The sequence below is a fragment of the Limulus polyphemus genome, unplaced genomic scaffold, assembly GCF_000517525.1.
Source record: "Limulus polyphemus unplaced genomic scaffold, Limulus_polyphemus-2.1.2 Scaffold2148, whole genome shotgun sequence".
NCBI classification, from domain to species: Eukaryota; Metazoa; Arthropoda; class Merostomata; order Xiphosura; family Limulidae; genus Limulus; species Limulus polyphemus.
The window spans coordinates 5,871-22,101 of NW_013667758.1; the positions used below are offsets into that span (position 1 = coordinate 5,871).

The 16,231-nt window shown below is 33.4% G+C and overlaps 1 protein-coding gene across 1 annotated transcript in view; it reads left to right on the forward strand.

Moving 5' to 3' along the window:
- The window catches only part of LOC106466090 (ras GTPase-activating protein nGAP-like), a 123,707-nt gene that overhangs the window by 999 nt on the left and 106,477 nt on the right, over positions 1 to 16,231 (forward strand).

Genomic DNA, 16,231 nt, shown 5'->3' on the forward strand with positions numbered 1-16,231 from the left:
TGTGATAAAGGTACTTTTTTTTTTGTAAAGGCCCCCCCAGTGGCACAGAATCCGGGTTTCGATACTCGTGGTGGGCAGAGCACAGATAGCCCATTGTGTAGCTTTATGCTTAATTACAAAACAAAACAAACAAACAAATCTTTGTGAAGGGTATGATAACTGTTCAAATGCTAGAGGATACAAAAACTGCAGTGTTTTAAAGGATGAAATCAGTGCTTAATGTCAAAGGCGTAGTTTTCATGGGAGCATTAGTATTGAATTATAAGACATTGCTCAGTACTAAGATATGTGACGTGCGTTCAGTAAATCAGAAATAAGTTCATTGCTCGTTAGAAAAACATGGGATCCATTGATATATATTGAAGGACGTGATCTCTGCTTAGTTTGAAAGCATAGGATCACTCTTCACTTTTAAGAAGTGAGACCACTATTCAGCTTTATAGAAGTCAGCTATTCAGTTTTATACAATAAGTCCACTGCTTACTTATGGAATAATACCAGTCTTCAGTGTTATGGGAGAAACCGTTGTTAACTTTTAAAGGATAAGACCTATTCATATTCAAGGGATAGTATCACTGCTTAGTTTTAAATGTTGGATCACTAGTGGTTCAATTGTAAGAAATTATAGACTATTACATAATTTAAAAGGGTATGGCCACTGCTTAGTTTAATGGTTTGGATCACTATTCAGTTTATAAAGAATGTGACTGCAACTAAGTTTTAAAAGAAAGGACCACTCTCTCAGCATTATAAGTTTGGACCATTGCCTAATTTCAGAGTTAGGATCACTGTTTACTTGCAAAGGATCCAATTCAGTTTAAGGCTATAACTTTACTGTCAGTTTTAAAATATTATGACCACTGTTTAGTGCATTAAATCCAGTCTTAAAGTCAGAACCACAACTCAGTTTGAGAAGTAACACCATTACTCACTTTTATCAGATACGATAAAGTTGAGTAACTGCTCAATTTCAAAATAATGCCATTGCACACTTTAAGATGTGATCTTTGCTCAGTGTTTAATCTCGGGACCAGTGCTTTGGTTTGTGTAATAGTATTTCTGCTTTGTGCTAGAAGATATGAGTAATGGATAAACACAAAACTAATAAGGAAGAGGCAACTATCTAATATACAAGAAAATATTTGTGCCTCAACTCACTTAATTTTATTCTTTGATATATTTTTATTTTGGTTTCTTCATAGGGAATGTCCTTAAGAGAAAAACTTCTTTAAATGCAGCTATTAAAATATCATTCAAATTGTTTTATGAATTTATTCTATGTTTTGAATACTGCAATAGGTAAAATTGAGTTGAACTGATTTCCCATGACCTTTTCATGACCAAAATCAGAGCATAGAGAAAATAACACACTTTTATACCAAAGGCACCAAAAAGAAACTCTTAGTTATTAGTTTTTTCCATTTTTTTACCCCATTTTCCCTTCCAAAATCACTGAAATATGCAATAGATTTAGTAACACAGTGGCGATTTTTTTGTTTTATTTACTTTTATTGGTTTATTAAGAAACTAGGTATAGCATATAAACTGAATGTAAAAAAAAGCGTAAATAATAAAAAAATTACACTTTATAAACTTGTGAGGTATGAATTTTCTGTAAGCCTCTTAGACTTTATGTCCAATGAAAGAGAACTTTAAAATGACAGTTGAACACCAATAAATGTAGCTGTAAGTGCGTGTATTTATAGGAACAAATGTGTATATTTTTATGTACAATAGGATCCATGTATGACAAATTATTTGAAGGCTAGTAATAAAATCCGGCAAAGGCAGATAACGTTTATTTGTTGTGGAAAGATTGTGTAAGTTTTCTGTATCACAGAATCTTGCGTAAAGTATTAAATTTTATACTGAAAAAACAAAAACAACAAAGCAAAAACTGCTAACAGGCGAATCTTGTAAAAAAGAAGAAAAACACGAAATGAATCCTTTTCCTTACTGGTTTAAAAAAAAGAAGAAAAAAAAACTGTAAAATGTTTCATACTTTCACCTAGAGAGGGCATAAATTTTGGTTCGGAAAATTTGGATTATCTGTACCACATTCTGAATGGAGTCTTTGTTCATGCTGGATATTTAGATTACCAATATAACTTTCAATGTCCGCCGTTATTAGCAAGTTAAGATATGCTTCTCATGAATTTTTCATGTGCTATATGTTTAACCTGAGAATTATATTCACATTTTCCGTCCGAATTGAATTTAACTACTTTATATATTCTCAAGGAAAATTCTCCCATGAAAGAAAAACCTTGAAAGGCAGATGTGGATTAAACTTAACCCCTCATCAACTATCTGAGTAAGGAAAACAAGCGTCAAAATCAGGAAGATTTGTAAAGAAGTATCGACTACACAGTATGCTAAAAACCATAAGTTTGTCGTAGTGAGAAATCTAACTGAAGAGTGGGTGGGAAACATTTTTAGATTGCATTTAAAGGTATAGGAAAACAATTTCTTAGAGACGCATCAATAAAGTACCACGTTATATTAGAAAGTGGAGCGTAAAGTGCTTGTAGGCTTAAAGTGCTTTTACTAGTTTTTGCGGTCTCACATTTCTGTTGTAAATTTCTACTGAATTTTTCCGATAACGTTTATGTTATATGGCTGTTTCTTTATAAGAACAATAGGTTATACCATGAATAAACCATTTAAAACTGATTTAAAGAAATAAACATATTTATATAAAACTATTTCCCAGCAACTCCACTTGAATCCTATTCAAATTGTTAAGATATATTTAAACGTGTAACCTGCATCCATAACTAAACACACTTAATAAATCAATTATATTTGTGACTGTATCAGTTCGTTTCATTTAGAGCCGAGTATGCCCCAGTGGTTAGCGTGCCGAACTGTGGATCTAAGGTTTCGTGTTTGTGTCCCGTTAGTGAAAAAATAATCTCCCTGCACGCTGAGGCCGAGGGTGCACTATAAGAATAACGGTGAAATCCTACTATTCGATGTGACAAGAGTTGATGGTGGGTGGTGTTGACTTGCTACCTTCCCTCTAGTCTTATCACTTCCAAATAAGGGATGTTAGCAAAGATAGCCCTCCTGTAGTCTTGCGAGAACTTCGACAAAATAAAACTTTTCATTTGGTTACTGTTATACTTGTCAATAGCTCATATTAATTAATCCTTGTACCACATAGTAGTAGCCAAGTCTTTGAAGTGGTTTCATAAAACAATTTCTTAAGATGTTCTTGAAAAAATAAAACATTTTTATTTTTAAAGGAGGAATGGCAAGATCAGTAACCAATATTAGTATCAGAGTTAGTATTCAAGTAGTACCTCATTCAGATGCATATAAAATTTAATTTTTTACACTTATTTCAGGTCAATGGGGTCGATAGAAACAAAATGGCGGATGTTTACATTTTATGCGGAGAGAGTGCTATTGTATAAAAAAATGTTTTTACACATGCAAGTAAGATAATTATAAAATAATAGCTTGTTTGACAGTTGTAACAATAAGCGAATTTAACGTACTGTATGACGACGTTTTTATGTTAAAAAAACTGCTTCTAACATTGGAACCAGTGGATTTTATGTTGTGGTAATTGATGAGAAAGTGTAAAAAAGTCAAATATTCAAATGAATCATAATATAAGTTGAAATATTCTTACACTTAAAGTGGTCAAACATGCTAGAATTATATTTTTATATAATAATTTTATTTTTGTTTGCAATTTTTTATAAATACACAACAACACCTTTTCCGGAGATAATACACACTTCGGCCACTTTGTTACTTTGACCCCATTGGCCATAAAATGTGATGAGAAAATTGACTTTTTTAATGTATTACATGAGACAATACATTAATACTAATTCTGATATTGACTTTTGAACACTGATCGTAATTACCAGTCTTTGGAGACGAGCACTAATTGATACCATGTTTATATGTTATACTATTTAAAGAAGCTATCAGAATTTACAGTCAGTCATTTTGCTTACGATATATATCTCTTTGTTTTCCGGGAATAATGTTTGAAGATCTTTATTATATTTTTTTGCTTTCATTCAAGGTGTAACGTGTGCGCCTTTTTGGTGTAAGCCCACACTAACATGCTTTTGAATTATGTTCAGGAAACTTATAATAGTTATTTTTAAATCCTTTCAATAGACATGCTTTTTTATTCACATAACGTGGCTGGACAGTTCAGAACAAGTGAATAAACTTGGGAGGAGGCCAGTAGAAAAAAGGCGTTGAAGTGTTTGCACACGACACCTTACGTTGGGTGTACTATTTATTTCCTGAGTATTATTGAAAAAAGTGCCATAACCTTTAGTACCTTTGTGACCTTTTCGTGACCTGTTGTTATTCGTTCATACTATTTGTTAGAGAAAACCTTACTGTGTGGGCTAAGTTGTTGGGCTGTTCCAGTCAGTTTGTCGGGTGTAAACATTACCAACTCCCACGAAACGTGAAGATAAGGAAGTTCAGTACATTTCAGCTTAGGTTGTCCTTTAAAAAATATAAAGTTTCAGCTTCGAACAAGGAAAAAAACATCAACTCAGTTTTCTTCCAATCATAGAAACCTCGATGTCAAGAATTCGCAGATGTTGCATTCGGCAATTTTTTCAATACTAGTTTTCCTCCGGTGGGCCAGCGGTAAGTTTTCGCGGTGCACAGAGGGCAGATAATCGTAAAAACCATCAATATCAACAACACCAATTTACTGAGTGCATTTCTGATATAAGGAATAAGATCAAAGGTTGGAAAACAAAACTTAAAAACACTTCGTTAAAACTTACCTGAAGGAGAGCGAGCGCCTCTGCCAGAAACTTGGTTTAAATTAAACAAATGCTTTTTAGTTATCGGTTGTTTGTGGTATTCTCCTCATTAGCCCCTGTTTTTCGAAGTAATTGCACGATATTGGTTTTAGTGGAATAGAGGAACAGTGACCTGTATTCAAAAACGGGCTCCGACATCTACTTGGTCAAACTGTGGAAATGGTTTAACCACTGCTTCTGAAATATTGTAAAAATTCCGAAATTTAATAAATCACAGTATTTTACCTTTGGTTTTGTATGTGTTTAAAATTTGAATGTAATGTCTTTTAGATTTAGTGAACGAAACGTTGGTTGTTTCTTGCCGTTTGATATTTTAACTGCTCTAACAATAGATTAGTAATAAAGAGACTGAACTAATACTTTTCATTGCTACACCAACTAATTTTATGTTTCACAAAAGGATTCTTGAGAACTCTGTTTTTGTATATCAGTTGTCATGATTAAAAAAAGGTCTTGTTGCAGCGTCTACTTAAAGCATTTTTTCTTCAGAGTTTTCTTCAGATCACACCCATAATTCAAGGACAGGTTTTTGTTTGTTAGAACTTCAGCGTCTGTAAAGGACACCCTCGCCATTCTTTACATTTATAGAGTGCAAGGGAAAATATATAAGTCTCTCCTGGTGGTACGATTCCAAATTATATCCTTTATGTGAGTTTTTCTTTTTGTGACACCACCAGAATCTATACGCAGGAACGCTTACATAAAAGATCTTTTCAAGTAGACGTCCACTGTTGCTTGCCGTTGTTAGGATTTACTATTGTGCCGTTCTTTATGATGAATATTACGAAGACAGTCTTACGTAAGACATATAAGAAGCGTAGAGTTAAACGCCGAAGAGCTTGAAGGTACTTTGATCTATAGAAGAGAGTAACACTCAGCTTATAACACACAGAAGAGTTGGTTACAGTCTTCGTTTTTTTATGAACAAAGTTCAACAACAGTGGTAGCGCTAGGCACAAGCAGATTAAGAAATTGCTTAGGACTCCAATAAGTTCAGTTTTCTTTTATCAGAACTTTGACATTTGCTCGCTTTAGTCTTATATTAATTAATTATTTATTTGATAAAAGATAATAACAACAAATCAATGAGAACTGTTGTAACACTCCCAGTAGTATCCACAGAGAGTTTTTTTTTTTCAAAGTTAAAACTGATGATAAAAACATCTTACGATTACCATTGGCTCAGGATCGTTTGTCTGAGTTAATAGTTATCAGTATCAATTACGATTTAGGAAGAGAACATTTATACGATCACATAATTTTGATTTTTCCTCCTAAGTGCTATTAAAACGCTTTCAATCGAAACGAGACACCTTTTATGTATTTTATTATTGCCCCCCCACCCCAAATATTATTCATCTTATTTCACATGTATTTTTTAAAAAGTATTTGTTGTGTTGGTAAATCATTTTGGTTTGTGGTGATAATACAATTAACACTTTATAGGGAGTGAGTGGAGGGGGCTAAAAATATTGTTGCTTAGTGCCTCTAGTCGGGTGGCATCGCCATTGTTCAGCAACTATATTTTAATTGTTAAGGTGCCATGATTAATTAAAGCGTAAATTAATAGAATAAAAATGCTTACTTCAAACCCATAATTTAATCTTTTCTAATTTTCTTCTTGATTTTAGGCTAAAGTAAAGTTCTATTGTATTTTGTTTTATCATTCATTGTTTACTGTAATGTCTGTCATTGATTTTAAGTGCTGCCTGCTGTACTTATAAATAATAATTAATAAATATTAGTTAAAATAAATAAGTATAAATAATATTTATAGCTTTGTGGAATTTTACTTCAATCAAGTGACTACTTCGAAAAGTGACTGATGTGTAACGATGAATTAGTGTTACACCATACCCGTATAAACCGTACACGTAGTGATATTACGTCCAGTAGTAGTGGTACTGTTTTCATATTTATAGCTCCAAAGATTGAAATCCCTCAGTAGAACCGTGTAGAAATGAAAGTTTTGGTTGGTCACAGGAACTCTATGCGAAAGATTATAGCAAGATTTCCATGTTTCAGTAGGAGCTGAGTGCAAGAATTCGAAGAGAGCACGTGAACTTTTAACAATAGAAGTAGTTGAGGTAGAAAACTGAAACTTTCCAAAAGTGATGTTAAGTATGTAAGGATATGTACTTTACGAGATAGATGACAATCGATTACAGATTTCTGCCAATGACTTTGATGTAAATATGGATATAAATGTCACCTCGAGAACAGTAAGATAGCAAGAAGTGGTCTCAATTGACGCATGACTGCTCGAAAACAGCTGTTGAGAAAAGATAACAAACCAAAAGAGTTGAAATGGCCATCGAACCACATCTAGTGGAATGAGTAAAGCTAGAGATGTGTATATTTTACAGATGAATCGAAATTGGAAAGGTTCGGCGATAATCAGTGACAGATTGTTCCATTATGGAGAGGAGAACAGAGTTATAGTTAATGTACAACATCTACAGTGAGTGGTGGGGATCAGTATAAGTTGGGGCTCATCTCAGCCAACGGTGTCAGTGATCTATACAAAATAGGTTGCACCCTGACTGGTGACAAATACAAACAGATACTGATCCATCATGCCATTCCCTCAGGAACACGACTCATCCTGTAGGGATTCATCTTTCGGCAAGACAGCGATCCCAGGCAAACAACAAATGTGGTGGAACTATATTTTGATTGTAAACATGCCATTGGAATACTCAACCATAGTTTGGCCTGCACAAAGTCCCAATATGAACATTCTATAAATTGTGTGGGCTTATGTGAAAGCTGAGAAATTCCAAAGGCGACCAAACAACTTAGATTAAGTGTGGGGAGTAATACAAGACATACGAAATGTTTTCAGTTTTACCCCTTAAGAACAAAGGTTCATATTTCGAAAGCGCTTGGGTTACAGGGTTTTTATCGTTTTATGTTAAAACATACGAAATAATATTCTATGATGAAAACAAGGTGTAATACTCTGTGTAAAGTAAAGGGCTCTCGTACAAAATAGCAGTGCATTATACAACTTATTCGCATTTATTTTGTATTTTCTATGATAATATTTTATATACCAATAATAAATTCACCATCTTACTCATTGTTTGTGACACTTGTATGTGTGTCACGTGTGTTTCCTAAAACGTACCTTTAATATATATATATATATATATACACACACACACACACACACATATATATATATATATCTGATTATATTACCTGAGGCTACTATACCTGATTATATTAGCTAGGTATATTGTCAGCTTTGTCAGCATGTTGAATTGCAGTGTTTTGTTCATAACCTCTTTCGGTTATAGTCTGCTTTAATGAATCAATGTGATGGTCACAGTTATTACTGTCAGAGCAGATTTTATTTAGTCCAAGTGCTTGATTGAACGTAATATTGCATGAGTTTGGTGTGTGGAGCGTGACAACTTTGAAAATACAAGTATTGTGGTCTATCAATTGGTTTTCGGTGTAAACCTCTTAATGTTAGATTTACATCTAAGAAACTTATATGGGTAGAGGATTAACCTAGAGTAAATTTAATAGAAATGTGGAAAGAGTTTGCATGTCTCTAGAAGGATAGTAAGGAATCTTTGTCTTCTATCCAAAAGAAAGAAATGTCATCAATGTGGCGTTTCCAAAAGTTTTGTTTGTCTGCACAACTTTTCAACAGCTTCATCTATAAGTCTCCCATAAAAATGTTGGTATATTTTGTTCCCATCTCGATCTCCATGGTTGTCTCTTTTGTCTGAATATAAAACTTATTATCAAATTGAAAACCGTTAAGTGTAAGAACTAGATTAGCTAAGTATTTAATAGTTTGTCTAGTTTCAACAGAGAAGATAGTAAAGCTTTCAGTCCTTCTCATGGGGAATGTTTTTGTAAAGAGAAGAAACGTCCATAGTGCAGAGAATAGTATTTGGAGTATGTTTTTCATTAGCGTTAATGTCAGAGATCATGTTCAGAAAATGTGTCATGTAGGATGTCAAACGTGGGGGGGATATCTTTGATGTGGTCATCAACGTAAGCAGATAAGTTTCATTAGGCATACCGCAATTGGAAATAATAGGACGACCAGGACTGTTAGGTTTGTGTATCTTTGCTGGATCTGGGTGCTTAGGTGAAAGGAACTGTAAAGTTTCACGACTGGTACGTTGTCTAGGGTTACTCTACCTGATTTTATTAGCTAACGTTACTATACTTCAGTATATTGGTTATGGTTACTATACTTGATTATACTAGCCCAATTTACTATTCTGTTATATATTTGTCAGATAGGCTATTCATATGTATAGCTTAATGCTTAACACCAAAAAAATTAATATGTCTGTCGTATTCCAGTCGGCCTGGTATTGGACGAAGTGAAAGATCTCGACGGGTGACCACGGCGCTGTACATGACAAATGTAGTATGTGGTTGACATATTATAATATATTCTTCTTTGCATTCACTCATAAGATCTTAGAACTGATAAAAAAATTCGTCACAGGCCAAGAGCAAATGGCTAATTGCTAAATGCACAACTTAATCTTACTATAATGCACATTTGGGCTAAAGTATTAAAGATGAAACTAAATATTAATTTTTTGTTGTGACTCATTTCCGCCATGCCCACTTTTCGCACCTCCCCCACACTTCTGGATTACCATTTGTAAGAAAGATATGCTTGCTAGTATAATACTTAAAATACTGTAGATGATTCGGTCAACATCATTTGAGCTTGTATACCAAAATTAGCTAGTGTATATCATTCATTCTTTCCATGTATATGATTGATTACGTAACTCATGAAATGATTATATTTAAAATCATAAATAATATTCAACGTTAAACTGGTATACAATTAAAAACATTTTATTTAGGCCTACCTATCGTCTTCAAGAAGTTGACGAATCTGTATGTTTCGACGTTACAACGTCATCCTCCTGATGACGTTTTGACTTTATACACAAGTGCCAAAATACTATAATTGTGATTATATTTGTTGTAACATTTTCTTTATAAGAGTACGTTAGACCTCGTTTTTCTTATCATAATATGACATTATATTAGTCTTATATATATTGTAATCCTTATTATTTCTTCAGGTAAGCCGTTTCCACCAATCCTGACAAACCGAGACGGCAGCAGCCTTACGATTGGGTGGAGAGGTGAGTGGTGGGTCATGTGACTCTTAATACTAACAGTGCTGTCTTTGCTTGTGTTCTCTGTCTTGCTTTAATATACTTGGGTTTAAACAAATCAGAATAAACTCAGCAAATTATTATAAACAAAATGGGGAGGGGGTTGTGTGAGGTGAATCTGTAATAAACCCAGCGAGATGAGCTATATCCAAATTCTTTAAATTTGTAATCACATGTATCGCTACATAGCTATAACTAATTCTAACGTACTCATGTTTAATTAGCCATTTAACTAGTACTAACACGAAGTACGATACCTTAGGAACGATAAGACTGTCTAAACTGTATAGTGTTTAATTGCATCTTCCTAAGTTACAGTTATTCTTATATTAAATTTTTAATATCGTAAATTTTACCTGAAAGTAGTTTCTATTTAAGCACGATGTGCATTTATCAAGCAGTAACGCAATAAACGTTTTTTCTTCTTCTTAAAATGCTACACTTTACACTGTTTCAGTGTACTAATGATCTCTGTATAGATTTTGTATTAAAACAATGAAACCATTACCACGGTTTCTTAACAACAAAAGTTTTGCACATTTGAATTAAAGTAAAAAAAAAACGTCAATTAACGATAATACGTCATGCAATACTTCTGTGCATGAAAGTCTAAATAAACGCCAATCCAACTTTAACGATTGTTGGCCATTTCCATTTATACTATATATTTTAACCGTAACAGCCTGACCTGATTTCTCTGAGGGTATTAAACTAATCTCTAGTCAAAAAGAAGAAAGACATTCGAGAAACGAGAGTTTTATATATTTTTTAGCTCTTGGAATGGTGCAGATGAAATGCTAGAAACATTAGTATCAAATAAAATATACCCATGTCTTCTTTTTCTTTGCTTTTCTTGGAGATACCAATTTCTTTCTTCTAACAAACTCAGGTCTTTCATGTTTCGAGTCATACCCACTCTCCGACTACTAGATCGTATTGCTACATGGCCGTAAACAAGATAAACGTGCACCTTAGCTTATTTCTAACAAATGTTATATTTTTTGTATATTTAGCGTAATATAAGCTGTTAGTTACACAGAATATAGTAACCACTGTTTTAAATAGGTCTAGACATCATTTAAGTCTCTTGAAAGTCACTTTCTGCAAATTGTATTTATTATGAAGAATAATAAGAGTTTAATAAGTATTATATTTACAAGAGTATTGTTATCGATAACATTGGTAGAAATACTATCAATGACAAGAACATTCTATCTATAAACACTACAATACCAAAAATATTGGGAAAGCACTTCTTGAAAAATATTTTTATGTTAAACTTCTGGGGCACCATACGTATGGTACTTCTCTGTTGTATCATATGCAGGCGACGTCCACCATGTCATAGTATGATAGGTATTATATCTTAACTTGTAATAACTTAACTTAAGTAGTGGCACCAATTCCAACTGTTACTAAATCAGACCCACATCATAATTCCAAACTGATGAATCAGTGTATTGTACTAATTATAAAATTTTGTTTTACAACTTTTCATACACCTGGTTGGAAATGTATATTGAATTAACTATTTTAATTGCTGTGTGAATCGTTAGTTCTGATCTAGATAGGTAGCTTGCTTTAATCAGAAGTTAATGATAATATCTCCATCAATCTTCACTGTAATCCAGTCTAATGCAAGCAATATAATGATGGTTTTTCCACCGTTCTTCATCTCAGTTTTGATGTTTAGCTAAGTTAACATGAATAGTGACTATTTGCAGCTTCGAGGTTGTAGTCCGTCCTTGAAATCCACCAATATGGAATTCCCTGCGCATGGTGGATGTACTAACCAGGAGTCCTGAGCTGTAATTAAAGTCCTACCTGATGGATTTAATGCCAGGTTTATTGCTTTATTTTACAACACGTTTCAAAGTCTGTATGACCAGAGAAGACAGAAAATTTTGGTTGACAGACCAAAATCCCATGACAACCTCCAGGAGTCCTCTACTTCATATTACTCACATGTGTAAGCAGGCTGAAATGTCTTGGACTTTCGTACCATCAGTTTTGCATCCACTAACCATTTCCCTTTGACGATCTAAGAGTTCCTTTTCCAGTGACATCTTGACTCCACCTGGCTGACTGTGGCAGCTCCTGATCTATACCCAGTCTACTCCCCTTTTAGTTGAAACAGGCTCATTATTAGCTGAGAGAGAGAGATATCCAAGTACTTTTGATAATATAGTGTCTCTACAACAAGCATATGTAATAAACAGTAGATTAATGAAATGTTTTGTAATTAATAAAACGAAAGGACAGCAAAGGAAGAAAAAAGGCATTTGTGGACAAAGAAAAAATCTTAATCCAACAAGTAAGACGTGCTAAGGCTTTACCACAGCATGCTGACTTCTATATATACAGTTATAATGCTGTCTGCTGAATAAGTGAAGAAAGTTCAACTTCTTCACCAAAACGAAATAGAAGTAGGAATAATGTTAAGTGAGAACGAAAGATCTAGGTGCAATACCCCATAATGTTAGATTACACATTTTCACGATCATTTCTGTTATACATATATATATATTCTATAGCGATAAATTCGGCTCATACTAACGTGTACACATCTCTGTACCATCCTTTGTATGACCTGCACTCTAGAGTAGCGATGATACAGAAATGGGATCAAAAACGTATAAAACCTTTATGGAGTCACTATTATGGTATCAGCGTTTATCTTAGACATCTGCACAAACAATATGAGATAAAATTACACAAATATACCAAAGTACAGCTATATTGTTTTCTCATTACGAAAAAAGTGAAAGATAATAGCTTTCCAACTTCAACAGCAATGGTAAAATAGACTGTATTTTTGAGCAATTTTTTTTCTATTTTTTATACTCACAATCCAACTTTTTTACAGTCTGAAATTTATTAAAACGAAATTCTAGACCCAGTCTCCACCCACCCACACATTGTGTGTGTCTGTGAATCTATGAAGCGCCAGATTATTTAATTAAACATACTATTTGCAACTGTAATAGACCAGTTAAATAGCGTATTCTTACATGCATGTTTTTATGAACAAAGTTAATTCATTAAAGTAACAGATCTCAATAATTTTGTATGCAATTTCAAGTGTTCAAACATTTCATGTTAATTTTATTACGATTGTGTTCGTAAATTCGCGATTTAACAAGAACCTCAGATTGAGTATGTACCATCCATAACATTTTAGAACTTACTAAAAATATTCCAGAACGATAGCTACGTATTAGCTCTTATATTTTGTGAAGACGAAATGTTAGTACCGTTTTTCATTGGGAAATTATTCAGTATTATTTGCCCTTCCTTTGACCAGTATGTTACATTTTTTAGCCTAAAGCCGACTGCTTATTTTTTTATTCTCTGCTATTTTCTGTTTTGACGCACAGAAAACCAATGTAGAACAGAATGAAAACATCCGAAAGGCGATTTTATGGCTTTTGTTACTTGCATCTGCAAAATAAAAAGGTATTTCAAGTGCAATAAATGTAGTCGATGTGATTGTGACCACGATGGATTATCCATTGGAAGAAAGTTATCAAGGAAAAGTCGGCAAAAACTCTTCAAAAGAGAATACAAAGAAAACTAGAAGTAAAAAATAAGAAAGCTTCTTGTGCTTTGAAAGCAAAAATTGCTATTGTCTAGGATCTTGAAGATGGTAATTTAGGATAAATGTAGCTCATTCATTGTCTTTGGTTAAACGTTTTGTAAAGATCATCAGAAATGAAATATTTGTACTCCTGGATCTTGTTATGTGAAAGTCATCACCACATTTTAGGCATTTTGATCTGATTTAATTCGAGAATTTCGGGTTAATACGAGGTTGTTAGGAGATATTTGCCTATTATGATTAATTTGTAGCAATTTATTGAAAATATTTATTTTATGCCTACTTTTGAATGTTAGTTTAGTTTAAAAAATGATAATACTCTTTTTTTGTTCTTTTTATTTTTGAATATTTCTAGTGTATATGAACAAGGACGAAAGATTTTAGTTGTTCTAAATATATATATAGGTAAATACTGAGCATGCGTTACAAGTCAAACATTTCATTAAAGTCCATTAGGGGAGTTACTCGTTGGTCTACACACATCTTTTGTTTATTTATTTATTTATTTGTTCCAAAGTTTCGTGCAAAGCTCCACGAAGGCTATTTGCGCATAGCAGTTCCAAATTTTGAACTGATGGATTAAAGTACTTATATAGAGCTAAGTCTTGTGCTACTCTTGTTTGATCGAATAGTGGGATTTGACCATCGCTCTTATAGCGCACCAACGCTCCCAAGTATGGCAACTAGTCGCGAACCATAAATCCTCAGATTCACAGTTCGGGAACACTAACCACTAAGCCATTTTATTTAGAAGTACTATTACACGTTAAACTTTGATTCTGACCGCATCCCCAATATATCATCTGTTCGATTCTCGGCAATACTCGTCAAGATGTATTATAACTATCTGCACGTATTACGTAACTGATTCTGTACCGTACATTAATGAATGTATTATGTGATCGTTACGTTTATTTAGGTGTGGTAACTGCATATTTCTGCATGTATATCCTTGTAATTACATATTCTATACGATGTATGCTTGGAACCTAATATGATTCAATATCATCGGACTAAAAGGGTTACGTTATCCAGATAAATAGTGTTTAACAAAAAGAACACGTGTAATTTTATCTATTCTCTGGTCGTGGTACCTAAACTAGCTGCTAAACTAAGAGGATATGAGTATAAAGTAGACTAGCCACTTGCTTGTTAGAGTCAACACGGATTAAGTATATATATATATATTGTAACAATGTGTTGTTTTCTAAAGTCAATGTGTTGTTAATACTTTATTTCGTTTTGTTGGTGTGCGTCTAATTATTTTTATGGTTTGGTTGTTTGTTTTTCGAAGTTAAGCACAAAGCTACACAATGGCAAATCTGTGATCCGCCCACCACGGGTATCGAAACCCGGATTCTAGCATTGTAACACTGGGGGGATATTTTATGGCTATATTCTAGTAATGCAACATGACTATTATAGTTGTCTGTTTTTAATAGACTGTTATGTACGTTTGTGTGCTATACATGATCAAAGTTATATATTTTCATTAGATTGTTATAGATATATCCGCATGTCATTAAATGATTGCTATTAGATTGTTACTTACGTCCGTGATTGTGGCTGTTTTTATGTTTAGCATTCGATGATCATTGTTAGTTGGTTATATTGATGTGTGTACGTAACAGACTTATGGAGATTGTATGTCTGCACCTATTAGATTGTTACTTACGTCCGTGATTGTGGCTGTTTTTATGTTTAGCATTCGATGATCATTGTTAGTTGGTTATATTGATGTGTGTACGTAACAGACTTATGGAGATTGTATGTCTGCACCCACTTGAAACGTTTCCTTCTCTATAACATTTTACTTACCAGCCATGACAGAAAACTAGGACAGGTAATGTGCAAGTGAAGGATTTGTTTACGTTACAAACCCTCTGTTTGATTCCACTCTGACTGTGATATGGGAACTTTATCATCTCCTTATGGAATTATAATATAAACAATATTTCACGACTCCTGTGATAATGTAAACAAATGTTGACTGCTTAAGTAAAAAGAGTAGTCGTACTCGATAGCTCTAACAATGGATAAGATATCAAGGCATTTGCCTTGCCGAAATACTTAGGCTTGAGACACATAACTAATACTACACGTTTATAACTTGTAAGCTAACTTACAATTAATATTTTGAGGTTTTCATGCAATATATGAAGAGAAAGTGATCTGATTTCACTAAACCGTTTTTTATTTGGATCATAGTACACATTTCTCTACTGAATGCTTTCTGATTGTATCATTTTGAGATTTTTTTTATCCTGGCTTAAGGTTTGAGGATAGCTTGAAAAAAAAGAGAGAGAAAAGTTTTGCATATTAACATAAAAAATAGGTAAGTATGATGGAACCGATCATTATAAAGATCATGTTTTTTCCCGCAAGTCAGATAGCAAAATGTTATTATTGTTATTTGAAATTCACTTAAACGTTCCAAGTTTTATCGCATTTCACTCATTATAGGTGTACTGCATATATTATCCATCAAGTTTTATTGCATTTCACTCATTATAGGTGTACTGCCTAGATTATCAATCAAGTTTTATTGCATTTCACTCATTATAGGTGTACTGCCTAGATTATCAATCAAGTTTTATTGCATTTCACTCATTATAGGTGTACTGCCTAGATTATCAATCAAGTTT